The following is a 26,411-nucleotide window of genomic DNA, read 5'->3' as shown; positions in this document are numbered from 1 at the left end:
ACCACGTGTGCCTCTATTGTTTTGAGCCCAACCACAACCTGAAGCTGTGCTCGGGCCATGAACCCGAAAGCTTTCAGGGAGCGGTCCCTAAAGCTCATTGCACCCCAGCACACGACTCTGCGTCGTTCTCGGTCGCGTTCGAGAGGAAGGTCAGGAGACCGGTCACGGAGTCACCACCATTCTTCTTCGTCCAAGTCATCTGGACACTCGGGTAAGAAGAAGTCGAAGAAGGCAAAACGTTCTTCGACTTCGCCCCATCACTCGCACAACATGCCGCGGGAAGAGCGTCGACGCTCTAGGCCTCTGTCCTCAGAGCCTCAGACTGGGTCCGCTCCGTGCCTCCCCGATTTCTGGGACCTGGGACTAGCCCTGCCCAACTAAAGGAGTTCTGTGAGACCATGCACCTCATATTTGGGCAGCCTGACCCATCCTTGGCTCATTCGGGCCCAGGAGAGTCTGTGTGGGCCCCCTCAGGTTCAAAGTCAGAGACTTCGGCCCCGACTCTGGAGGGACCTCAGGATCCGCTTCCAGATCTTTGCTGATGCCAGTCGTGCCAACGTGACATTCCCCGGTTTCGGGTCAGATGTCGATGCTCCGGGCGCTGATTGTGCCCACAATGAATGACGATCCTGTACTCATCCCCTTCGGCCTGGAGACGGAATGACGTTGTTAGATGCCGATACTGTTTTCCATGGGCTCTGCTGTGCCCAGGGTTGATCCTGAACCCTATTACTATTACTATGGGTTTGGATATGGGGATAGTGTAAAGGGGTGGCTGGACCCTTAAGAAGACCAGCTTGAACCTGAACTGAACTGAACTGGACTGGGTGCAGGATTTGGGTGATGCCAGTGGGCTGGACATCTCCCCTGACACTGGCATGTTCTCAACCCGTACTGTGGCTACGTAGGAGGGTGCGTCCTTACTCAATAGTGGTGAGAAGCGTGGCTGAAGTTTTGAGCCTCAAGCTTCCTTCTGTGGAGGTCAGGCCTAACCTCCTGACCAAAGTGCTTCAACCTGGGGCCTCCATCTCAGAATCCCTTCTTCCCTTCAACAAAGCACTTACAGATGTCCTATTGGGAACCTGTTCCAAACACAGCACTGGGGGGGTCCTGTGAATAGGACGATTGCCCACCGTCATCGGCCTGCGCCGAATGACCCAAATGTCCTCACCCTACGCCTGAGAGCCGTGTCATCCAGGCTTCTTCATCCTCTGCTGCATTCCCTACCACACCCCTGGACAGGGGATCAAAAAGACTGGACAACTTAAGTGTAGGAAAATGGCTCCCTGTAGAAGTTAGCCCCCCCCCAACACTTTTTGCCTGATATTGATGAAGACTTGACTGAGAAGTGTGCTGAGACCCTGGTAACCAGGCCCCAGCACCAGTGTTCTTTCACTAAAAATGTACCGTTGTTTCCACAATTGACACACCCCTCACACACAGATAAGTCCCTTGTAAAAGGTACCAGTTGTACCAAGGGCCCTGTGACCAGGTAAGGTCCCTAAGGGCTGCAGCATGTGTTGTGCCATCCCAAGGGACCCCTCACCTAACACATGCACACTGCTATTGCAGATTGTGTGTGTTGGTGGGGAGAAAAAGGCAAAATCGACATGGCATCCCCCTCACGATGCCATGCCCACAAAATACTGCTTGAGGCATAGGTAAGTCACCCCTCTAGCAGGCCTTACAGCCCTAAGGCAGGGTGCACTGTACCCCAGGTAAGGGCATAGCTGCATGAGCAATATGCCCCTACAATGTCTAAGTCCATTCTCAGACATTGTAAGTACAGTGTGGCCATATTAAGTATATGGTTTGGGAGTTTGTCAAAACGAACTCCACAGCTCCATAATGGTGACACTGAATACTGGGAAGTTTGGTATCAAACCTCTCAGAAAAATAAACCCACACTGATGCCAGTGCTGGATGTATTAATCAATGTACATAGAGGGCATCTTAGAGATGCCCCCTGTATTTTACCCAATCCTTCAGTGCAGGAATGACTGGTCTGTGCCAGCCTGCCACTGAGACGAGTTTCTGACGCCCTGAGGTGAGAGGCTTTGTGCTCTCTGTGGCCAGAAACAAAGCCTGCACTGGGTGGAGGTGCTTCTCACCTCTCCCCTGCAGGAACAGTAACACATAGCAGTGAGCCTCAAAGGCTCAGGCTTCGTGTTACAATGCCCCAGGGCACTCCAGCTAGTGGAGATGCCCGCCTCCTGGACACAGCCCCCACTTTTGGCAGCAAGTCCAAAGGAGATACTGAGAAAAGCAAGGAGGAGTCACCTACCAGTCAGGACAGCCCCTAAGGTGCCCTGAGCTGAGGTGACCCCTGCCTTAAGAAATCCTCCATCTTGGTTTTGGAGGATTCCCCCAATAGGAATAGGGATGTGCCCCCCTCCCCTCAGGGAAGAGGCACAAGAGGGTGTAGCCACCCTCCAGGACAGTAGCCATGGGCTACTGCCCCCAGACCTAAACACCTCCCTAAATTCAGTGTTTAGGGGCGACCCTGAACCCAGGAAATCAGATTCCTGCAACCTGAATGAAGGACTGCTGACCTGAAAGCCCAGCAGATACGACGGAGACACCAACAGCTTGGTCCCAGCCCTACCGGCCTATCTCCTGACGCAAAGAACCTGCACAGTGACACATCCGACGGGACCAGCGACCTCTGAGGACTCCGAGGACTGCCCTGCACCTAAAGGACCACCAAAAAACACCAGAGAACAGCAGCACTGTGCAAAGTTCTATATTTACCTGTGTAAAGTACCTTGAAATTTATGTACTTACATAAAATCTTGAATCTTGTGGTTCTAAAATACATTTTAAAAAGTTATTTTTCTATATAAAACCCATTGGCCTGGAGTGAAGTCTTTGTGTGTTCTCATTTATTGCCTGTGTGTGTGCAACAAATGCTTAACACTACCCTCTGATAAGCCTACTGCTCGACCACACTGCCACAAAATAGAGCATTAGTATTATCTAATTTTGCTACTATCAACCTCTAAGGGGAACCCTTGGACTCTGTGCACACTATATCTCACTTTGAGATAGTATATACAGAGCCAACTTCCTACATTAGGGAAGAAGATGTTTTCTTCTGCCAGTCTAGCACTGCGGTTCGTGAACACCTGTAAGGAAATGCCTCCTTGGCATGGTTACCCCCTGAATTATTTGCCTTTGCTGATGCCAAGTTATGATTTGAAAGTGTGCTGGGACCCTGCTAACCAGGCCCCAGCACCAGTGTTCTTTCCCTAAACTGTACCTTTGCTTCCACAATTGGCACACCCCTGGCACTCCGATAAGTCCCTTGTAACTGGTACCCCTGGTACCAAGGGCCCTGATACCAGGGAAGGTCTCTAAGGGCTGCTGCATGCCTTATGCAACCCTGGGGACCCCTCACTCAGCACATGCACACTGCCTCACAGCTTGCGTATGCTGTTGGGGAGAAAAAGACTAAGGCCCTCATTAGAACCCTGGCAGTTGGTGTTAAAGCGGCAGTAATACCGCCAACAGACCGGCGGGGAAAAAAAATTGAATCACGACCATGGCGGAAACCGCCGACACAGACAGCTACTTCAACACACTGACCACCACGGCAGTAGAAAAAAAACACCGCAGTGGTAACCGCCAACTGACAGGCGGAAAACAATGTACTGCCCACTGTATTACAAGGCACCAATCAGCCAGCTTTTCCGGGGCGGTACCAATGCCAACAAAAGCACTGCGGAAACAGGACTTGGAATGGAAACCACTCACCTCTCAACACCCAACGAGGAACCGGGACGCCATGGAGCCAGAACTACAGGTGTTAACAATGTTTACCGCCTCTTCTACCAGGAACATCAAAGACGGCGGCGGCGGCGACGACCACGGTGAGTACTGCACACAGGGGAGGGGGGAGGAAAAAGTTACACACACACACGCAACACACAACACCCCCACCCTCACCACCAACACCATACGCATAAATACATGCATCAACATTACATATACACCCCGTAACCCTCTGGAAGAACGCAAGGACCAAATGACATGATTATAATGAGTGTAATCATCGAAAATCCAGATAGGGCAATATGTCTCTAAAAGATAAATATATACACATATATACAGCAACTACACAAGTCCGGATAGTGGTCCATTCAATGTCCGTGGACCAGTGGTCCCAAAATGCATGGGCGAAGCCCACACATGACACCTGCCTCAAAACGGAGAGAACACTGCTTAGGCATCAGGTCGGAAAAAAACTGGCACCTCAGGGGGACGGGGTGGGGCTGGGGGGGAGCACTTCAGCCGGATGTTGGGACAACGGCACTGCTCCACGAGGGGGCTCCATGCTCCATGTGGTAATGAAATCCCACAGTCTCTCAAGTGGGTGGTTTGCCCACTGCTTGGTCCTGGGGAGTACAAAGCCACAGTCTCTCAAGTGGGTGGTTTGCCCACTGCTTGCTCCTGGGGAGTGCAAGGACACAGTCTCTCTAGTGGATGTGTTCTCCACTGGTTCTGGAGGGGGCTTTGTCCCCAGAGTGCTTCATCCTGCCAAGGCCTGGGGTAATGGATGCTTTTCTCCACTGGTTCTGGAGGGAGCTTTGTGCCCAGAGTGCTTCATCCTGCCAAGGAATGGGTGAGTGGATGCTTTTCTCCACTGGTTTTGGGGGGGCTTTGTGCCCAGAGTGCTTCATCCTGCCAAGGACTGGGTGAGTGGATGCTTTTCTCCGCTGGTTCTGAAGGGGGTTGTGTGCCCAGGGTGCTTCATCCTGCCAAGGACTGGGGAACTGGATGCTTTTCTCCATTGGTTCTGGGGGGGGGGGGGGGGGGGTCTTTGTGCCCAGAGTGCTTCATCCTGCCAAGGACTGGGTGAGTGGATGCTTTTCTCCGCTGGTTCTGGAGGGGGTTTTGTGCCCAGGGTGCTTCATCCTGCCAAGGACTGGGGTAGTGGATGCTTTTCTCCATTGGTTCTGGGGGGGTGGGGGGGGGGCTTTGTGCCCAGAGTGCTTCATCCTGCCAAGGACTGGATGCTTTCCTCCACTGGTTCTGGAGGGGCCATGGTGGCCAGAGTGCTGCACATGGTGTGTGGCAGTTCCCATTCCCTCACCTGGGTGTTGGAGCAACGAGATTTTCTGGGAACAGGTAGCATGATATTCCAAGGAGGCAGAGACACACTCCACACTGCGGCGACTTTGCCTCCCAACTGCTGGTACTGCCAGTGCTGGTTGTGGTGCCTCATGTACTGTGTGCAGGGTCCAGGATGTCTCCTGCAGCGTCGGACGACTGCCCACTGGGGATGATGTTCATGTTGGCTGTAGTGGCACTGTCTGAGTACGTTGCGGGGCAGGTGGCGGTGGTTGCAGTGGTGTCTGCGCCAGAGATGCTGCCTGTGGTGCATGTGTCAGCACCTGTGGAGGGAGGCAGCAGGACGTCTCCTGCAGGCTCGGACGGCTGCCTGCTGGGGACTGTAGCAGAGGCAGCAGACGTACAGGTTGCAGGGCAGGTGGCGGTGGTTGCGGCGGTGGCCACCGCCGTACAGGTTGCTGTTCTGTCTTGCAGAAGGGGTGACACCAATCCCTCACCCGAAGGCTCCGTGCCCTGAGCTGACTTCCCTTTAGCCGTGTGCCCCTTCCCCACCTTGGAAGTCACTGCTGGGACCTTGGCACTGTACTCTTTTGTCTTGGAGGAGGCCTTTCTGGGTGGTTGGTGCGGCTTTTCCCTACGGCATGGGGGCCCCTTCTTCACCTTGGCAGGTGGCGGAATAGGGTGATCCTTGGCCTCACTAGGTGGCACACTGGCAGCCCTGATGGGTGCCCCCTGCGATGTTACTGGACTTGCAGGGACCACAGTGCTCGAGGATTCCGTGGCTGAGTTGCTGGGCTGGGATCTGGACATCCTGGCCCTATGGGAAGGACGGGCGGGGAGGTGTAGGGAAGAGGTCAATGTAAGCGAGGAAATGTTTTTTAGACACACTGGGATGGGTAGATGGAGGGGGTTTGGGAGTGGAGGAAGAGGTAGTGGTTGTAGGAGGTGTAGGTCGGCTGAGTTTGGGTGAAGGTGCATGGGCTGGAGGCTGTTGTGAGGTGGATGGCTGTTGAGGGGGTGTGTGCCTGCGTTTTTGTAGTTTGGGAGGAAGGCTCACAGACACACTGGGAGAGGACACAGGGGACGTGTGAATGGTAGTGGGGTTGGTGATTGCACTTGAGCGGTGTGTGGTGATGGGCGTGCTGGTGGTAGTCGCTGAGGATGTAGTGCATGCAGGTGTGAGTGGAGACGAGACTGGGAGGAAGGAGGAGGACTTGGAGGAGGGGGACACAGTGGAGGTAGTAGATGTTGGTGTGTCTTCATGGGTATGGTGCTTGTGTGAGTGCCTGTGGGATGTGTGGTGCTTATGTTCGCCATGTCCACTCTTGTGTGTTGATGAGTGTGCGTGCTGGTCTGATGGCGTGCTTGGGATAAGCTGAGGTAGAGGGGATTGGGTCTGGGTAGTGGAAGTTGGAGGGGGGAGGCTGGACACAGGGACAATGGCTGCCATCAGTGCTGAGGCCGGAGCCTGAAATGCTTTGTTGGGCTGCCACGCCAGAATAAATGCCCTCCAGGTATGCATTTGTTTGCTGAAAATGCCTCTCAGCACCCGGGATGGCATTCAAAATGGTTGATTGCCCAACAGTGAGGGATCTCAGGATTTCAATAGCCTCCTCACTGAGGGCAGCAGGGATGACTGGGGCAGGGCCTGAGGTGCCTGGGGCAAAGGAGATGCCCACCCTCCTGGGTGAGCGGGCACGGGAAACACGCAGGGACTGCTGGGAGGGCACTGCTGGTAGGGGGGGATGGCGGCTGTATCTGTTGATGCGGTGGGCACAGAGGTGCCCGCCACTGCAAGGGAGCTCCCATCAGAGGAGGAGTCGCTGTCGCTGGTCTCTCCTCCTGTCCCTGTCATGGAGCTCCCCTCGCTTTCCATCCCACTGGTGCCTTCAGACTCCATACATTCACCCTCCTGGGCCATGTGGGTTGCAGCTCCCTCCTGCTCTGGTGCCACTGCTCCTCCGCCAGATCATGCTAATGCACACAAGGACAGGGTGAGAAAACAAAAAAGGGAGGAAAGACAGAAGAGACACATGGTCAGTGCCTGCAACAACACCACCGTTGGCGGACGCAACATACAGGGACCAGCCCTATGCACTAGGTCATGCATGAAACAGTTCAGGGGAAAATCACATGCCCATGGGGGACTGTGCCTAGACCCATTTGATGCACACCTGGAACCCACAGGAGCCTGACTAGGTATAGATGGCCACTACCACTTTTGGGGTTGGAGTGCCACAGAGCCTGCCTAACAATGGATCTACCCTGGCACGTTTGCCCTGGCCTAGGGGAACCCACAGCCACTTCCCCCACCCAGACACCTCATAAAGCGTGCAGTGTCACCTGAATGAGACTGTACTCACCCCCTTGTGGCTGCTGTGATGCCCTCAAGCGCCCATCCAACTCAGGATATGCCACCGCCGGGATCCGGTACATCAGGGGGGGTCATGGTGCGACAGCACCCCTTCCACGTTGGGAGTCCACCCCCAGCTGGGCCTTTGCCGTCTTCTTGGTCCAGTATCTCAGGTCCTCCCATCTTTTGCGGTAGTGGGTGCTCCGTCTATGGTACACCCCCAGGGTCCACACTTCCTTGGCGATGGCACGTCAAATACCCTTCTTCTGGTGGGCGCTGACCTAGAGGAAAAGTGAAGTAAGGATTGATTTTACTCCCCTGTCCGGTTCCTCTTACTCATTGGCCACAACTTCCCACCCTGGCCCAGAAACACATACACTGACCATCCTCACATGCTGGCCTCTGCCCCCCGTATCTTCCATCCACGCCACTCCATACATTCATGTCCCATCCGTCATGCTCACAGTGTACTCACCTGTTTGTCTGTAGGACCGTAGAGTAGCTTGTACTGGGGGAGGACCCCAGCCACTAGGTTGTCCAACTCCTCGGCGGTGAAGGCAGGGGCCCTTTTCCCAGACACTGTAGCCATTGTCGCTTCCAGACTCAGGTCACAGCAGCACTAGCAGTGTAGGTCCTCTCCTGTTGAAGGTCAGGTATCAAGTGAGTGAACAGATAGAAAATGGCGGTCATGTCCGCAGCGGTGCGTACCGTCACTGCCGGCATACCTCGTCATTGGCTCCTGGAACCCTTAGGGGCCAATGATAACCAATGCTGAATTGCGCCACGGACTTCGTCCACCTACCACAACGCCAGCGCAGTTACCTCATTTCCCCTTGTCCCTCCTTACAGGTCAGGCAGCGGCCGTTTCAGGGGGCCACATGGCAGGGCAACTAACTGCGTCACATCACTTTTGTGCAGGAATACGGACCGACAGCGCCACACACCGATTACATCACAATTGTTCAAAACGCCCTTGTGAAACCTATGGTTCGGTGGCATGTGTAGCTGCAGATACACATGCTTTGCATAGTCCGCCGTCTGGTGTTGGGTCGGAGTGTTACAAGTTGTTTTTCTTCGAAGAAGTCTTTTCGAGTCACGAGACCGAGGGACTCCTCCTCCTTTGGTTCCATTGCGCATGGGCGTCGACTCCATGTTAGATTGTTTTTTTTCCGCCATCGGGTTCGGACGTGTTCCTTTTCGCTCCGTGTTTCGGGTCGGAAAGTTAGTCAGAATCAACGGAAAATTCGTCGGTATTGTTTCGTTCGGTATCGAGTTAGATTAGAGACGACACCGAATCCAGAAGAGCTCCGGTAGTCCTTCGGGGTAATTTCGATCCCCCGTCGGGGCCTGGTCGGCCCGACCGCGTGCAACATCGAGACTGATGGAACGGACCCCGTTCCGATTCTGTCCTAAATGCCACAGTAAATATCCCTATACAGACCAACATTTGGTCTGTAACTTGTGCCTGTCACCCGAGCACAAAGAAGAGACGTGTGAGGCCTGTCGAGTATTTCGGTCGAGAAAAACGCTCCGAGACCGAAGAGCCAGAAGGTTACAGATGGCGTCCACGCCGACAGGACAACGAAGGTTCGAGGAAGAGGGAGAAGAAGAAGCATTCTCCATCCACGAATCGGATTCCGAAGAATTCGACGTCGAAGAAACCGTGAGTAAGACGTCGAAACAAACATCACAGGGAAAAACAGACAAAGCCCAGGGGACGCCACTGCCAACAGGCCATGGCTCAACCCATAAAGTAGGTGACCGTCCATCGGCACCGAAGAAGGGCGAGACGGTGCCGAGATCGTCCGACTCAGGTCGAGACACAGGCACGCAGCAATCTCGGGACCGAGAAAGTGCCGCAGAAAAGGGTCGACACCGAGATAGCGGCACCGAAGCTGCTCGGCACAGAAACAGCGGCACCGAAGCTGCTCGGCACAGAGATAGCGGCACCGAAGATGGTCGACACCGAGAGGGTGCGACGCCGAAAAAGAGGAAAATCTCGTCAGAGCCGAAAATAACAAAAGGCACGGTTTCGGTGCCAAAACGCCCAGCAACCGAACCGAAAGCCAGTTCCTATTCAGAGGAACAATCACTGTCCTCCCAACTACAAAGACACCGATTTGAGGAGGAATTAAAAGAAACAGACGTAGATCACACACAAAAGCAGATCTTTATACAAAGTGGGACAGGGAAGATCAGCACACTTCCCCCAATCAGAAGGAAAAGAAAACTAGATTTCCAAAACCAAGACAAGACACCACAAGCAAAAGTGGTAAAGAAGGTAACTCCACCACCCTCTCCACCACCGACAACTCATTTATCACCGGCACAGACTCCGCCACAATCACCAGCTCATACCACCATGAGCCAAGATGATCAGGACGCATGGGATCTCTATGACGCTCCAGTATCAGACAATAGCCCTGAGTCGTACCCCACTAAGCCCTCACCGCCTGAGGACAGTACGGCATATGCACAGGTGATAGCTAGGGCAGCAGAGTTTCATAATGTATCGCTGCACTCAGAGCCTATCGAGGATGACTTCCTCTTTAACACCCTGTCATCCACCCATAGCAATTATCAAAGCCTTCCTATGCTCCCGGGGATGCTAAGGCACGCTAAACAAATTTTTAAGGATCCAGTGAAAAGCAGAGCAATAACTCCAAGGGTGGAGAAGAAATACAAGGCACCGCCCACAGACCCTGCTTTTATTACATCACAACTGACACCAGATTCAGTTGTCGTAGGAGCAGCTCGTAAAAGAGCCAACTCACACACATCAGGCGACGCACCACCTCCTGACAAGGAGAGCCGCAAGTTTGATGCAGCGGGGAAAAGGGTTGCTGCACAAGCTGCAAATCAATGGCGCATCGCCAACTCGCAGGCACTCCTACCGCGATATGATAGAGCCCATTGGGACGAGATGCAGCATCTCATCGAACACCTCCCAAAAGAATTCCAAAAACGGGCAAAACAAGTGGTTGAAGAGGGACAGAACATTTCCAACAACCAAATCCGTTCTTCTATGGATGCAGCAGATACAGCTGCAAGAACAATAAATACTGCTGTAACAATAAGGAGGCACGCATGGCTGCGCACATCCGGCTTCAAACCTGAGATACAGCAGGCAGTGCTTAATATGCTGTTCAATGAACAACAATTGTTTGGCCCAGAAGTGGACACTGCAATTGAAAAATTAAAGAAAGACACTGATATAGCTAAAGCCATGGGCGCACTCTATTCCCCGCAGGGCAGAGGCACATTTGGCACATTTCGTAAAACCACTTTCAGAGGAGGGTTTCGAGGTCAAGCCACACAAGCCAGCACCTCACAAACAACACCGCCTACCTACCAGGGACAATACCAAAGGGGAGGCTTTCGAGGCCAATACAAAGGGGGCCAATTCCCAAGAAACCGGGGAAAATTTCAAGGTCCAAAAACCCCTCAAAACAAGCAGTGACTCACAGGTCACTCAACCCCTTCACACAACACCAGTGGGGGGAAGACTAAGCCAGTTCTACAAATCTTGGGAGGAAATAACAACAGACACTTGGGTCTTAGCAATTATCCAACATGGTTATTGCATAGAATTTCTCCAACTCCCTCCAAACGTCCCACCGAAAACACACAATATGTCAAAACAGCATTTAGACCTTCTAGGACTAGAAGTTCAGGCATTACTGCAAAAAGACGCAATAGAATTAGTACCAAGTCCACAAAAGAACACAGGAGTTTACTCACTGTACTTTCTAATACCCAAAAAAGACAAAACTCTAAGACCAATATTAGATCTCAGAACACTAAACACCTACATCAAATCAGACCACTTTCACATGGTGACATTAAAGACGTAATCCCACTGCTGAAACAGCAAGACTACATGACAACATTAGATCTAAAAGATGCGTATTTCCATATACCGATACATCCCTCGCACAGGAAATACCTAAGGTTCGTATTCAAAGGAATACACTACCAATTCAAAGTGTTGCCATTCGGAATAACAACAGCGCCAAGAGTCTTTACAAAGTGTCTAGCAGTAGTAGCTGCACACATCAGGAGGCAGCAAATACACGTGTTCCCGTACCTAGACGATTGGCTAATCAAGACCAACTCGCTAACAAAGTGTTCACACCACACAGATTATGTTATACAAACCCTTTACAAGCTGGGTTTCTCCATCAACTATGCAAAGTCACACCTTGTGCCGTGTCAAACACAGCAATACTTAGGAGCGACAATCAACACAACAAAAGGGATAGCCACTCCAAGTCCACAAAGGGTTCAAAATGTTCACAAGGTGATACAAGCCATGTATCCAAATCAAAAGATACATGCAAAAATGGTATTAAAACTCCTAGGCATGATGTCCTCATGCATAGCCATTGTCCCAAACGCAAGATTGCACATGCGGCCCTTACAACAGTGCCTAGCATCACAATGGTCACATGCACAGGGTCAACTTCTAGATCTGGTGTTGATAGACCGCCAAACATACATCTCGCTTCTATGGTGGAACAGTACAAATTTAAACAAAGGGCGGCCTTTCCAAGACCCAGTGCCACAATACGTGATAACAACAGATGCTTCCATGACAGGGTGGGGAGCACACCTCAATCAACACAGCATCCAAGGACAATGGGACGTACATCAAAGAAAGTTTCATATAAATCACCTAGAACTGTTAGCAGTATTTCTAGCATTGAAAGCATTCCAACCCATGATAACCCACAAATACATTCTTGTCAAAACAGACAACATGACGACAATGTATTATTTAAACAAAGAGGGGGGGACACACTCGACACAGTTGTGTCTCCTAACACAAAAAATATGGCATTGGGCAATTCACAACCATATTCGACTAATAGCACAATTTATTCCAGGGATCCAGAACCAGCTAGCAGACAATCTCTCTCGGGATCACCAACAGGTCCACGAATGGGAAATTCACCCCCAAATCCTGAACAATTACTTCCAAATTTGGGGAACACCTCAAATAGATCTATTTGTAACAAAAGAAAACGCAAAATGCCAAAACTTTGCATCCAGGTACCCACACCGGCAATCCCAAGGCAATGCTCTATGGATGAATTGGTCAGGGATATTTGCGTACGCTTTTCCCCCTCTCCCTCTCCTTCCATATCTGGTAAACAGATTGAGTCAAAACAAACTCAAACTCATACTGATAGCACCAACATGGGCAAGACAACCTTGGTATACCACACTACTAGACCTGTCAGTAGTACCTCATGTCAAACTACCCAACAGGCCAGATCTGTTAACACAACACAAACAACAGATCAGGCATCCAAACCCTGCATCGCTGAATCTAGCGATTTGGCTCCTGAAATCCTAGAATTTGGACTCTTAGGACTCACTCAAGAGTGTATGGAGGTCATAAAACAAGCTAGAAAACCTTCCACTAGACACTGCTATGCAAGTAAATGGAAAAGATTTGTTTGTTACTGTCATAATAATCAAATTCAACCATTGCATGCATCTCCAAAAGATGTAGTAGGGTATTTACTACATTTGCAAAAGTCAAATCTAGCTTTCTCTTCCATAAAGATTCATCTCGCAGCAATATCTGCATACCTGCAAATTACTCATTCAACTTCCCTATTTAGAATACCTGTCATAAAAGCGTTTATGGAAGGACTAAAAAGAATTATACCACCAAGGACACCACCTGTTCCTTCATGGAACCTCAATATTGTCTTAACAAGACTCATGGGCCCACCTTTCGAACCCATGCATTCTTGCGAAATGCAATACCTAACGTGGAAAGTTGCATTTCTCGTTGCCATTACATCTCTAAGAAGAGTAAGTGAAATTCAGGCGTTTACTATACAAGATCCATTTATTCAAATACACAGAAATAAGGTAGTTCTAAGAACCAACCCAAAATTCTTACCAAAGGTTATCTCACCGTTCCACTTAAATCAAACAGTAGAATTACCAGTGTTCTTCCCACAGCCAGACACAATAGCTGAAAGAGCACTACATACATTAGACATCAAAAGAGCACTAATGTACTACATTGACAGAACAAAACTAATTAGGAAAACAAAACAACTATTTATTGCAGTTCAAAAACCTCATACAGGAAATCCAATATCAAAACAAGGTATAGCCAGGTGGATAGTTAGATGCATCCAAACCTGCTATCTTAAAGCAAAAAGAGAGCTGCCTATTACACCAAAGGCACACTCAACCAGAAAGAAAGGTGCTACCATGGCCTTTCTAGGAAATATTCCAATGAACGAAATATGTAAGGCAGCAACATGGTCTACGCCTCACACATTTACTAAGCACTACTGTGTAGATGTGTTATCTGCACAACAAGCCACAGTAGGTCAAGCTGTACTAAGAACTTTATTTCAAACTACTTCCACTCCTACAGGCTGAACCACCGCTTTTGGGGAGATAACTGCTTACTAGTCTATGCAAAGCATGTGTATCTGCAGCTACACATGCCACCGAACGGAAAATGTCACTTACCCAGTGTACATCTGTTCGTGGCATTAGTCGCTGCAGATTCACATGCGCCCACCCGCCTCCCCGGGAGCCTGTAGCCGTTTGGAAGTAATCTTCAACATTTGTACATTTGTAAATATATTATTTTAATCTTCATTTTGTACATACTTATTCATTCCATTGCATGGGCACTGTTACTAGCATACACAACTCCTACCTCACCCTTTGCGGGGAAAACAATCTAACATGGAGTCGACGCCCATGCGCAATGGAACTAAAGGAGGAGGAGTCCCTCGGTCTCGTGACTCGAAAAGACTTCTTCGAAGAAAAACAACTTGTAACACTCCGACCCAACACCAGACGGCGGACTATGCAAAGCATGTGAATCTGCAGCGACTAATGCCACGAACAGATGTACACTGGGTAAGTGACATTTTCCTTGTGTAGGACCCTCTGCTCACCCTTGTCCTCCATAGGGCACGTCTGCTGGGGCAGATGATGAGATGGCGTCATCCTCCGGTATACAGACCCCTGGTGGACCTGTCGACAATGGAAGACAGACACATCATTATCACCTACAGACTTGATCGTGCCACAATTCATGAACTCTGTGCCCAGTTGAAGCCTGACCTGCTGTCAGCTATCCGCCATCCCACAGGAATCCCCCGCTAGTGCAGGTCCTGTCAGTACTCCATTTCCTGGCCAGTGGGTCCTTTCAAACAACAGTGGCCATGGCATCAGGGATATCACAGCCAGTGTTCTCTAACGTGTTATCCAGAGTGTTGTCTGCCCTGCTGAAACACATGCGCAGCTAGATCGTTTTCCCTCAGGTGGAGGATTTGCCCACACTGAAAAGTGACTTCTGTGCCCTGGGACATATACCCAACATCATTGGTACAATTGATGGTACACATGTGGCATTTGTCCCACCCGCTGGAATGAACAGGTGTACAGAAACCGCAAAAGCTACCATTCCATGAATGTGCAGATGTTGTGTTTGGCAGACCAGTACATCTCCCATGTGAATGCCAGGTATCCTGGCTCAGTGCATGAGGCTTACATTTTGAGGCATAGCAGCATCCCTTATGTGATGGGCCAACTCCAGAGGCACCGTGTGTGGCTAATAGGTGAGGCCAAGGTCCCCACACAGTTTAAATAGGTGTCTGGGTATGGGAGAGTCCCTAAGGGTTGGTGTGTGTCTAACAGTTGTCCCTCAATATTTGCAGGTGACTCTGGTTACCCCAACCTGTCATGGCTAATGACCCCAGTGAGGAATCTCAGGACAAGGGCAGAGGAACGCTACTATGAAGCACAAGGGCGAACTAGGAGGATAATAGAGCGCACTTTCAGTTTCCTGAAGGCCAGGTTCCGGTGCCTCCATCTGACAGGTGGCTCCCTATACTATTCACCGAAGAATGCCAGATCATCGTGGCATGCTCGATGTTGCACAACCTGGCTTTGCGACGCGAGGTGCCTTTTCTGCAGGACGATGGGACTGATGTTGGTCTTGTGGCAGCTGTGGAGCCTGTGGACAGTTAGGATGAGGAGACAGAAGAAGATATAGACAACCGAAACAAGGTCATCATGCAATACTTCCAGTGAGAGACGGGTAAGAGACTGGCACTGCTCCTCTCATATCAGACTACAGTAGGACATTGCATGATTATGCCTTTTTCATCATCATCAACACACCTTTATTCGGCTGTGAGCCATAAAAGGAAAATACAATCAAAAGAAACATTTCAGCAGCAGGTATTCACATGAATATTAAGACCAGTTTACATAAATAACAAATGGGACTCCAAAGTCAATAGCTAAGAATTAAAAAAAAATCTAAAATTAATCTCCTGCCCAAATTGATACCACTACTTTATTAGCTATCTAATAGAAAGCAATTTAACCATTATATAAAACAATAAATAGATAAGAAGGAATATTCATAAAGTGCATAAATACCTATATTTTTCCTTCATATAAAAGACTAAAATTACATCTTAAAGTAACTACCCAGGGTCTAGTAACTTGCTTGGAGGAGAACCTATTAACCATTTAAATCATCATAAAATGTATCTGTGAGTGTTTGTAAAATCTGAACTTATTAAAACCTCAGGCCCTCCTTGTCCCTAATAAATGAAGTCGCTAAGAGAAAACGGCTTATTCCAAAAACAATGGATGGAGTGATGGTAGACCTAAGCAGTCTGGTCGCTTCATTGTAATTTCTAATTCCTTCATTCCTACAAATAGGTCGAATACATTTTTTCCTTGGTTTATCGTAGGTTTTGCAGATTAACAAAACATGATCCACCGTTTCAATAGTCCCCATATTACACAACCCACACTTCGCCTCATGACTATTCTCACTCTGAGGGCTCCATTTAGTAGTAAAAGCCTTAGTCTGAAGGATCACATATCGAAACTTCATAAATAGTGTTTTCGCTCACCTAGGGTGGATTGTATCTAACCAGTCCTCAGCTCTTGGTGTTGGTTTAATATCCCAAAAACTCGATGTCAATCTACCCAAATCCTTATTACGGAAAAGACTAATCGAGGAAAATTCCCAGTATACTTGCTTTAATCGAATCTTGGATTGTAACGTAAGTGTATGGGGTTCGTCCCAATAAGATTTCAGCCCTAGGTTGTAGAACCAAAATCTTATATGATGTAGCCACGGGAGGGAGACTGATTTATCAAGGTCCATTATCTCAATTAGTGCTTGCTTGTAATGAATCAGTTCTGGAATTGTCCAAAGTCTACACCAATAAAGTAATGGCCTCAGAACTGCCAATTTACCTATTTGCTTCATATTTAAATCATGAGTGAGAGGGATTAATGGAGTAGATGGTGGCAATCCCATAACCCCCCTCATAAAGCTGTTTTCTTGGGATACTAGTGAGTTTAGATTTACAATTCCCCAAAGTTCATCACCGTATAAGGCAACAGCCTGCGCTTTGTATCTATAGACCTCAAACACTGGTGAAACAATCCCAGTTCTTGAACTTTTATAGTTGTTTATTGCCGTGGAGCTATGAACTAGAGAAGTTGAAGCTTTGTTAATTTGCGGCGTCCAGGACAACTTAGCATCCAGCAATATCCCTAGGTAGTTAAAATGTTTTGCTCGTTCTAGTTCATGCCCATTGATCAAGATACTCCTTTTAAGTGCTTTATGAGGATTGACAGTGAGATACTTTGTTTTATTTGCATTTATCTCCAGCCCCTTCAGGTTACAGTATTTGCTAAACATTCCGTATAAGGTTTGTAGACCCATGGGAGTTTGCAATAGTAAGATGGTATCATCTGCAAAGAGGAGGGCGGGAACTGGATCTCCATTCAATCTTGGCGAGTCATGATTACTCTCTTTTAGATACTCTACCAAGTCGTTGATATAAAGTGAAAAGAGGGTTGGGGCAAGCACACAGCCCTGCCTCACTCCCCTCTTAATAGGTATTGGGTCAGTCAGCTCTCCATTTGGGCCCCACCATACTTTTGCGTATGTATTTTCATGTAACCTCTTTATCTGGAAAAGGAGACTCCCCGGCATACCCTGATTCCCCAACGTAGTCCATAGAGAGTCTCTTGGAACCAGATCGAAGGCCGCACGCGAATCCACAAATGCGATATATAGATGGCCCTTCTTTAGTTTTGTGTATTTCCACATTATTGCTAGTAGTCTGAAGACCTGGTCAATTGTGCTTGTCTGCTGCCTGAAGCCTGCCTGGTATATTGTCAAGATGTTTTTTTTCTATCCAACAGCCTATTCTATTCAGCAACTGCCTAGCATAATTTTTTTGCATAACATCAATAAGGCTAATTGGCTTGTAATTCCCAGGGTCCTCCCTAGATCCTTTTTTATGGACAGGGATTATTTCCGCACCTTTCCATGTCTCAGGAACTGGCTCCCCCCTTGCTATGGCATTACTGAGTAAATTTACATAAAGTGCCCAGATTTCTATGTTGTGCTTGAACAGATCCCCAGGGATTTTGTCCAGATCAGGGGCTTTGCTCTTTTAATCGCTTCAATGGCAGTCACCGTTTCTTCCAGGCTAAACTGTATAACAGGTAAAGTACTCCAGGAAGATAATTCTTTGGACCAGGAAAGATGTGCATCAAGGTTAGGCAAGTCAGAATAGAGGTACGTAAAATGGTTGACCCAGGCACTGGGATCTATATGATGTTCAGTACTGTATGTCCCCTCTTTCCTGCCGTGAGTAACTATTTTCCAAAAAGCAACTGTATCGTTGCGTTTGGCTGCCTCTAAGAGGTCATGCCATTTTTGGTCCTCCCAGTTTTTTTGTGCTATAGCCAGGATATTCTTATAACCAGCCCTTGCCTGTTGCACGGCTATTAAGTTTTTCTGTTTAAGGGCCTCTACCAATAATGTTTTTCTCTCTCTGCATTCAATAGTATACCAAGGATTAGATGAGGTGATCTGCTCCTTGCCCTTTTTATATTTTTGTTGTATCTGTTTAGTGAAGTAAGGTCTTAGTGCAGTACTCATGGATTGATGAATATCCATGATAGGGATATCAATACAGTTTTTGTGGGCATGGGGTTCCATTAATTCTATATATGTATTATAAATGTTGGTCATGACACCCAAATTGCCCAATATCGCCGGCCATTTTACTGCCCTTAGATTATTACTAAGAGTGGGTTGCAGCTCCACCGTATCCTTTTCCATGCAATTCAGTTCTGTGAGGTAACCCCTAAGTTCAACTACTAGCGGAAAATGATCACTTTCCCTCCTGTTATCTATTTTGAAGGTCACAATTCTCTCCCACGTAGTAGTGCTATGCATAATCTAATCTAATTTTGAACCTATATTACCTCTTTGAAAAGTGTCCATGTTAAAACCACCTTGGCCCACTCTACCATTACACGCCCTCAATCCATGCTTTAATGTGAGGCCCATGAGTTTCAACGCAGCGACCGTACCGGGGACAGACTCTTCAATTGATAGGTGGGGGACTGCTCTTGCTAGGTCTTCCTCTTCTGCCAGATGTTCAAGACCAATTATAGGCTCATAGTTGCAATTAAAGTCTCCCCCTATCATGATTGACTCTCTTACCGGCATTTTTTTCAGCGTGCCATCTAATATTTCTATTTCATGTGACTCCAGGTTTGATCTTCTGGGCCTTATATACACATTAAACAAATGGGATAGCACCTTGTTTTTATCCCCTAGTTCCAGCCACAGAATGTCAGCAGACTCTGTATCATGTTTACATATCTCGATATTAAGGGACATTTTTACCCATATAACCAACCCCCCAGACGGCCTTCCTCTTGCTGCAGCAGTTGCACTAATAAAAAAGGTTTTGTATCCCAGCTTATGCAGTGGATCCTTTAACCAAGTCTCTTGAAAGAGGCAGACATGGAATTGTTCTATATAATCATGCCAGTCAGGGTCTATAAGCTTACTTTTTAGGCCTGCTACATTGCAGGAGACCATAGTGACCGACCCCCTTCCAATTGAGGTCATTTCATTGGTAGTAGGGCTCTGAGATATTGTCAGTTCCTTTCTACAGGGTAAGTGCTCCTCAATGCTTCCTCCCCCGTGACTTGATGATTATTTTCTTCCTGGGACTCTGCTACTATTGGGTCTCTTATTGGTCCCAAATATACTTGATTTAGTCAATCAACTGTTTCAAGATGAGAATCTCCTTTTCTCATTTGAACTCCCCCATCCCTGAGTTTGCTCCTCTGTGCTATAGACTTACAAGTATAAGGATCCAGGCTAAATCTCATCGCATTTTTTGTGGGAGCACTGGCTCTCTGTTCCATAGTGATCAGACCTTCAATTAGTCTTTCATACCTTAATGTCAGAGTGACAGCATCTTGCTTCCCAGCCTCTCCTGGTATCCTTTCCGCCCTCGTGATATCCGAGCGGATTAAGGATAAGCAATGTCGTTTATGTCTGAGCCAATGTGTAAGTTTATTCATTAGGGATTCCTCATCCTCTATACTGTTTTGAGCCAATTCTGGGCCATTTAGCAAATATACTACATCAGTCCTATGGGGCCTTGTTTTTCCCTCAAGGTGTCTACTCCTTATAAAAGAATGCATGCTACCATTATGTAATAGAGTATAGGGTTTAAATGTGCTTTCCATCTTCTCTTCTTGTGACCCTATTCCCAAACGAGACTCCCTTAGGAGATTCACAGGTTCTTGTCGTAATTCTCCTGCCTTAACTACAGAGTAATTATGTGTCCCCCTATTACACTCATTTTCCCCTCTCACACAATCTTGTGGTGCATGTGGGATACTAACTGTAGTTAAAATAGAGTTGGGCTGGGCATTCAAACTTTGGGCGGATATGCGTCTACCTTGTACATGGAATGATACTAATGAAGTCTCCTCTGTGCTCTGAACTCTAAGGGTTCCCGTATTCCCCCCCCCCCCCCCCCCTTTTTCACAAGAGCTGATAGTATTCCCACTTCAAGTTTAAGCTCTCTGACTTCCTGCATTAGTCCAGTCATTAGATCATAAAGATCTGTTAAACTCCTTGTTTTGCATTTTAAGCAGTTCTCTAGATCTTGATTAGCTAATGGTGTCTTCTCTATAGCTTTCTGTACCAAGGGGATGGTTTGATCGTGCATACCCACAAATTTCCTCTCTTGGACTTTCTGCACTTTACTGGTAGCAGGTTCTGCCAGTTCTGCATAATTGTTAGAACACACAATGTCACTCTTCTGCACATGGCCCTTCTTCTTAGTGCTTTCTAGTGTAATTAGAGGATGGCGCTTGACCCGGGTTATATCATCTTTGTGGCTAGCTATCCTATTAACGGGGGATACATTTTCCTCTTGCAGGCTGTCACTCTCTTTACTATCAATTGGTTTCGCTTTCCCTAATTCTATTTTCTTTGTATAGTATGAGGTTATCTTTTTGTCCGAGCCCTCCCAAGGTGTGGTCCAATTACTTAGTAAAGACTCTACCTCCTCTATAAGGTCATCAATTTCGGATATCGTGCAATTTTCACCCGCATTCCTAAGTTTTTTTGTGGTTTTCTCTTTTCCCCGTGGGAGTTCTGATGCCTTGCGTTTCCCCATACCTCTTTACCAACTATTTGAATCTTCGCCCTCACTAAATCTAATACTGAGGCTCTAGGCTCTTGCCCAGTGACACTATTTAAATTATTCTGGGTACCAAGCACGGGATTCTGAACCCCTGGGCAAGTTAGAATATAAATACCCCTTTGATTCCTGTATGCGCCCCCTTTTTTGTCTGGCCCTGTCTGCCCACCCTCTCTAAAAGGTATCCGCATCCCACTCGTTGCTATATACTTATTTAATAGAGCCCTCCAAATTACAGTAGCAGCAGGGGAACTTAAAATGAGAGGCTAATATTAATAAAGCTGAATAGAAATACTATAACTCAGATTAAGTTATATAAAATAGTCTCAGTTCTGCTGGTAGCAGTCTGGTCTCTTACTGCAGATGAAAGAGGGGGGGCCCAGCCCAGTCTCCTCCGGTCTCTGACGGACGCAGGACGGGCCCGCCCTTGGCCCGGGCGCTGCGCGCGTCCCGCGAGGCGGCAGCGCTGTGTTGAATTTAAAGGGCTCCTGCCCTTTAGCAGAGTGCCTGGCGTCTCCTCCTCGGCCCCCCAGGTGGTTCAATGCGCGTCCCGCGAGGCGGGAGCGCTGTGTTGAATTTAAAGGGCTCCTGCCCTTTAGCAGAGTGCCTGGCGTCTCCTCCTCGGCCCCCCAGGTGGTTCAATGCGCGTCACCTTATGCCTTTTTACCTCTGTGTATGGACCCAGACAGTTCACTTTGGCTTTCCATTTCACAGATCTGGGTACGACTTTCTGCCTTCTGCTATGTTTACTGCTGTCCAACAACTTTCGAACATTGGTATATGAAAATGAACTTTGACATTGCTATTTTTCCCGAGAGGTTGCAATAACACATTTGTGAAAGTACAGACTGACTCTAGATTGATTTGTCATTCAAGGGTGTTTATTTCTGTGCTAATAAGTGGAGGGCTGTGCAGTGGGCTGGGGTGATGGTGGAGACATGTACATACATGGTGGAGTCCAATCTATTGGTATCACAGGTGCATTGTCCAAGGGGGCATAGGAAGTGGAGTAATGGCAGTTCAAGGTTGTCAGGGTGACATAGTGGGGCAGAAGGAGAGTCTTATTTCCTGGCGGGGGTCTTAGCAATATTCTCTGTCTCGTTCCTAGATCTCAGGGACCGTTTGTGGGGTGGTTCTCCTTCTGCAGGGGGTGGGGTGCTGGTGGCCTCTTGGTCCTGTGGCGAGACCTCCTGTCCACTAGCACCGGCGGAGATGGATGGCTGTTCATCATTCAGGCTAGTGTCAGGGGCCCGTTGGTGTGCCAGTGTGTCCCTCATGCTGTTGGCCATGCCTGCCAGCACCCCTGCAGTGGTGAGCAGGGTGGTGTTAATGGACCTTAAGTCCTCCCTGATCCCCAGGTACTGTTCCTCCTATAGCTGCTGGGTCGCCTGAAACTTGGCCAGTACCGTGCCCATGGTCTCCTGGGAATGGTGGTATGCTCCCATGATGTTGGAGAGTGCCTCGTGGAGAGTGAGTTGCCTGGGCCTGTCCTCCCCCTGTCGCACAGCAGTCCTCCCAGCTTCTCTGATATCCTGTGCCTCTGTCCCCTGAACTGTGTGCCCAGTGCCACTGACCCCAGGTCCCTGATTGTCTTGGGTTAGTGGGGTTGCCTGGGGTCCCTGTAGTGTTGGACATACTGCTGATTGACGTGTCCTGGGGACAGAGGGATGGGCCCGCTGGGTGGGTGCTGTGCTGGTGTTTCCTGAGGGGGGAGGTTCAGTGGTTTGTGACTGTGGCAGGGGAAAAGACTGTCCAGAGGTCCCTGATGGGCCGGGCTGGTCATCTTGATCTAAGTGTGCAGAGCTGCTGTCGTCACTGTGGGCCTCTTATGTAGGGGGACTGGATATGTCTGACATCTCCTGTCTGGTGACTTTGGGTAGGGGTCCTGTTGGGGTGTGAATGCATAGTTATTGTATCTGTGTGTGCCATCTTGTGCAATGTGTGCGTTACCCTATACTCCTGTGATTGCCTTATTGTCTTTGCCCTTGTGTGATTGGTGATTTTGGGGCCTGGGTGAGTATCTGTACTGGACATGTTTTGATGGGTGCCCATGCATTGGTGTAACATGCAGGGCTTTGTTTTGGGATGTGTGGATTGTGATAGTGGGGTATCTCTGTTGGGGTGATGGGTGTAAGGGTTGGGCTAGGAGTTTGTGATAGCATGCAGGTGGGGTGGGGGGGGGATATAGTAGTAAATATTTGCCTTACCAGAGTCCAGTTCTCCAGCTACTCCTGCGAGGCCCTCAGGATGCGTGATCGCCAAGACTTGCTCCTCCCATGTTGTTAGTTGTGGGGTAGGAGGTGGAGGGTCGACCGCCAGTCCTCTGTACTGGTGTCTGGATACCACAGAACGCACCTTCCCCCGTATCTCGTTCCACTTCTTCCTGATGTCATCCCGTGTTCTTAGATGCTGTCCCACTGCGTTGACCCTGTCGACAATTCTCCGCCATAGCGCCATCTTCCTAGCAATGAAGGTTTGCTGCACCTGTGATCCGATTAGCTGTGGCTCTACCCGGATGATTTCCTCCACCATGACCCTGAGCTCCTCCTCAGAAAACCTGGGGTGTCTTTGAGGTGCCATAATGTGATGTGGGTGATGTGTGAGGTGATGTTTGTTGTGCTGTGTGATGTGTTGTGTTGGTGTGTGTTCTTTGAGGTGCATGGATGTTGCCTAAATGATGGTATTGTGTGCCTGTGGATGCTGGTGTTCTGTTTCCTATTCCCTCTGTCTCTGCTTCTTCCAAAAAATTTGTTTGAAGGGGTTGTGGGTAATGTGGGTGTGTGTTTTATAGTGGCGTGAGGGTGTGGTGTGTGTATGTGTATCAGGTGTGTGTATTTTGAATTATCCAATGTGGTTGTGTTTTGTAAATTTGTGTGTATTTTGTACCGCCAATGGATTACCGCGGTTGAATGACCGCCACATTGATTCATGGGTCGTGATAGTGTGGGCGTATTCCTGATGGCGTGACGGTGGAGGTTTCGCTATCGCCAGTTTATCACTGACCTTTGTGGTGGACTTGTGTGGGTGTCTGTATCGTGGCGGATTACAAGATGTGGGTCGTAATACCTGTAGCGGATTTCCACCGCGGCCGTGGTATCTTGACGACCGTCAGCATGGCGGTAAGTGGGGTTTACCGCCAGGGTTGTAATGAGGGCCTACGTCCACATGGCACTCCTGAGTGCCATGCCAACCTCACACTGCCTGTGGCATAGGTAAGTCACCCCTCTAGCAGGCTTAAAGCCCTAAGGCAGGGTGCACTATACCACAGGTGAGGGCATATGTGCATGAGCATTATGCCCCTACAGCGTCTAGGCAAAACCTTAGACATTGTAAGTGCAGGGTAGCCATAAGAGTATATGGTCTGGGAGTCTGTCATACACGTACTCCACAGCACCATAATGGCTACACTGAAAACTGGGAAGTTTGGTATCAAACTTCTCAACACAATAAATGCACACTGATGCCAGTGTACATTTTATTGTGAAATACACCCAGAGGGCATCTTAAAGATGCCCCCTGAAAACATACCCGACTTCCAGTGTGGGCTGACTAGTTTTGCCAGCCTGCCACACACCAGACATGTTGCTGGCCACATGGGGAGAGTGCCTTTGTCACTCTGTGGCTAGTAACAAAGCCTGTACTGGCTGGACGTGCTTCTCACCTCCCCCTGCAGGAACTGTAACACCTGGCAGTGAGCCTCAAAGGCTCACCCCCTTTGTTACAGCACCACAGGGCATCCCAGCTAGTGGAGATGCCTGCCCCCTCCGGCCACGGCTCCACTTTTGGCGGCAAGGCCGGAGGAGATAATGAGAAAAACAAGGAGGAGTCACTGGCCAGTCAGGACAGCCCCTAAGGTGTCCTGAGCTGAGGTGACTCTGACTTTTAGAAATCCTCCATCTTGCAGATGGAGGATTCCCCCAATAGGATTAGGGATGTGACCCCCTCCCCTCAGGGAGGAGGCACAAAGAGGGTGTAGCCACCCTCAGGGCTAGTAGCCATTGGCTACTAACCCCCCAGACCTAAACACACCCCTAAATTGAGTATTTAGGGCCCCCCAGAACCAAGCAAGATAGATTCCTGCAACCTGAAGACGAAGGACTGCTGACCTAAAGTTCTGCAGAGAAGACTGGACACCAACTGCTTTGGCCCCAGCCCTACCGGCCTGTCTCCCCACTTCAAGAAAACCTACAACAGCGACGCGTCCCCCAGGGTGCAGCGACCTCTGAAGCCTCAGAGGACTACCCTGCATCTAAAAGGACCAAGAACTCCTGAGGACAGCGGCCCTGTTCCAAGGAAACTGCAACTTTGCAACAAAGAAGCAACTTTAAAAGACCACACGTTTCCCGCCGGAAGTGTGAGACTTTGCACTCTGCACCCGACGCCCCCGGCTCGACCTGCCGAAAACCAACACTACAGGGAGGATTCCCCGGCAACTGCGAGCCCGTGAGTAGCCAGAGTTAACCCTCTGAGCCCCCACAGCGACGCCTGCAGAGGCTCCCCCTGACCGCGACTGCCTGCTTCAAAGAACCCGACGCCTGGAAAACACACTGCACCCGCAGCCCCCAGGACCTGAAGGATCCGACCTCCAGTGCAGGAGCGACCCCCTGGTAGCCCTCTCCCTAGCCCAGGTGATGGCTACCCCGAGGAGCCCCCCGCCCCCCCTTGCCTGCCTGCGCATCGCTGAAGAGACCCCTTGGTCTCCCATTGAACTCCATTGCAAACCTGACGCCTGTTTGCACTCTGCACCTGGCCGCCCCTGTGCCGCTGAGGGTGTACTTTTTGTGCTGACTTGTGTCCCCCCCCCGGTGCCCTACAAAACCCCCCTGGTCTGCACTCCGAGGACGCGGGTACTTACCTGCTGGCAGACTGGAACCGGGGCACCCCTATTTCCATTGAAGCCTATGCATTTTGGGCACCACTTTGACATCTGCACCTGACTGGCCCTGAGCTGCTGGTGTGGTATCTTTGGGGTTGCCCTGAACCCCCAACGGTGGGCTACCTTGGACCCAACTTTGAACCCTGTAAGTGCTTTACTTACCTGTGAGACTAACCAATACTTACTTCCCCCAGGAACTGTTGAATTTTGCAGTGTGTCCATTTTTCAAATAGCGTATTGCCATTTTTGCCACAACTGTACATGCTATTGTGATGATTCAAAGTTCCTAAGATACCTGAGTGAAATACCTTTCATTTAAAGTATTTTGTAAATCTTGAACCTGTGGTTCTTAAAATAAACTAAGAAAATATATTTTTCTATATAAAAATCTATTGGCCTGGAATTGTCTTTGAGTGTGTGTTCCCCATTTATTGCATGTGTGTGTAAAACAAATGCTTAACACTACCCTCTCATAAGCCTACTGCTTGAACACACTACCACAAAATAAAGCATTAGAATTATCTCTTTTAGCCACTATCTTACCTCTAAGGGGAACCCA

General features: G+C 49.0%; 1 protein-coding gene across 3 annotated transcripts in view; it reads left to right on the top strand.

Moving 5' to 3' along the window:
* Nucleotides 1-26,411, top strand: part of GBF1 (golgi brefeldin A resistant guanine nucleotide exchange factor 1) — a 1,570,387-nt gene that overhangs the window by 878,100 nt on the left and 665,876 nt on the right. The window lies entirely within an intron of this gene.

This window comes from Pleurodeles waltl, chromosome 6, assembly GCF_031143425.1.
Source record: "Pleurodeles waltl isolate 20211129_DDA chromosome 6, aPleWal1.hap1.20221129, whole genome shotgun sequence".
Classification (NCBI taxonomy): domain Eukaryota; kingdom Metazoa; phylum Chordata; class Amphibia; order Caudata; family Salamandridae; genus Pleurodeles; species Pleurodeles waltl.
Note: the sequence above shows the minus strand (reverse complement) of the source record. Positions and strands in the feature narration are given on the sequence as shown.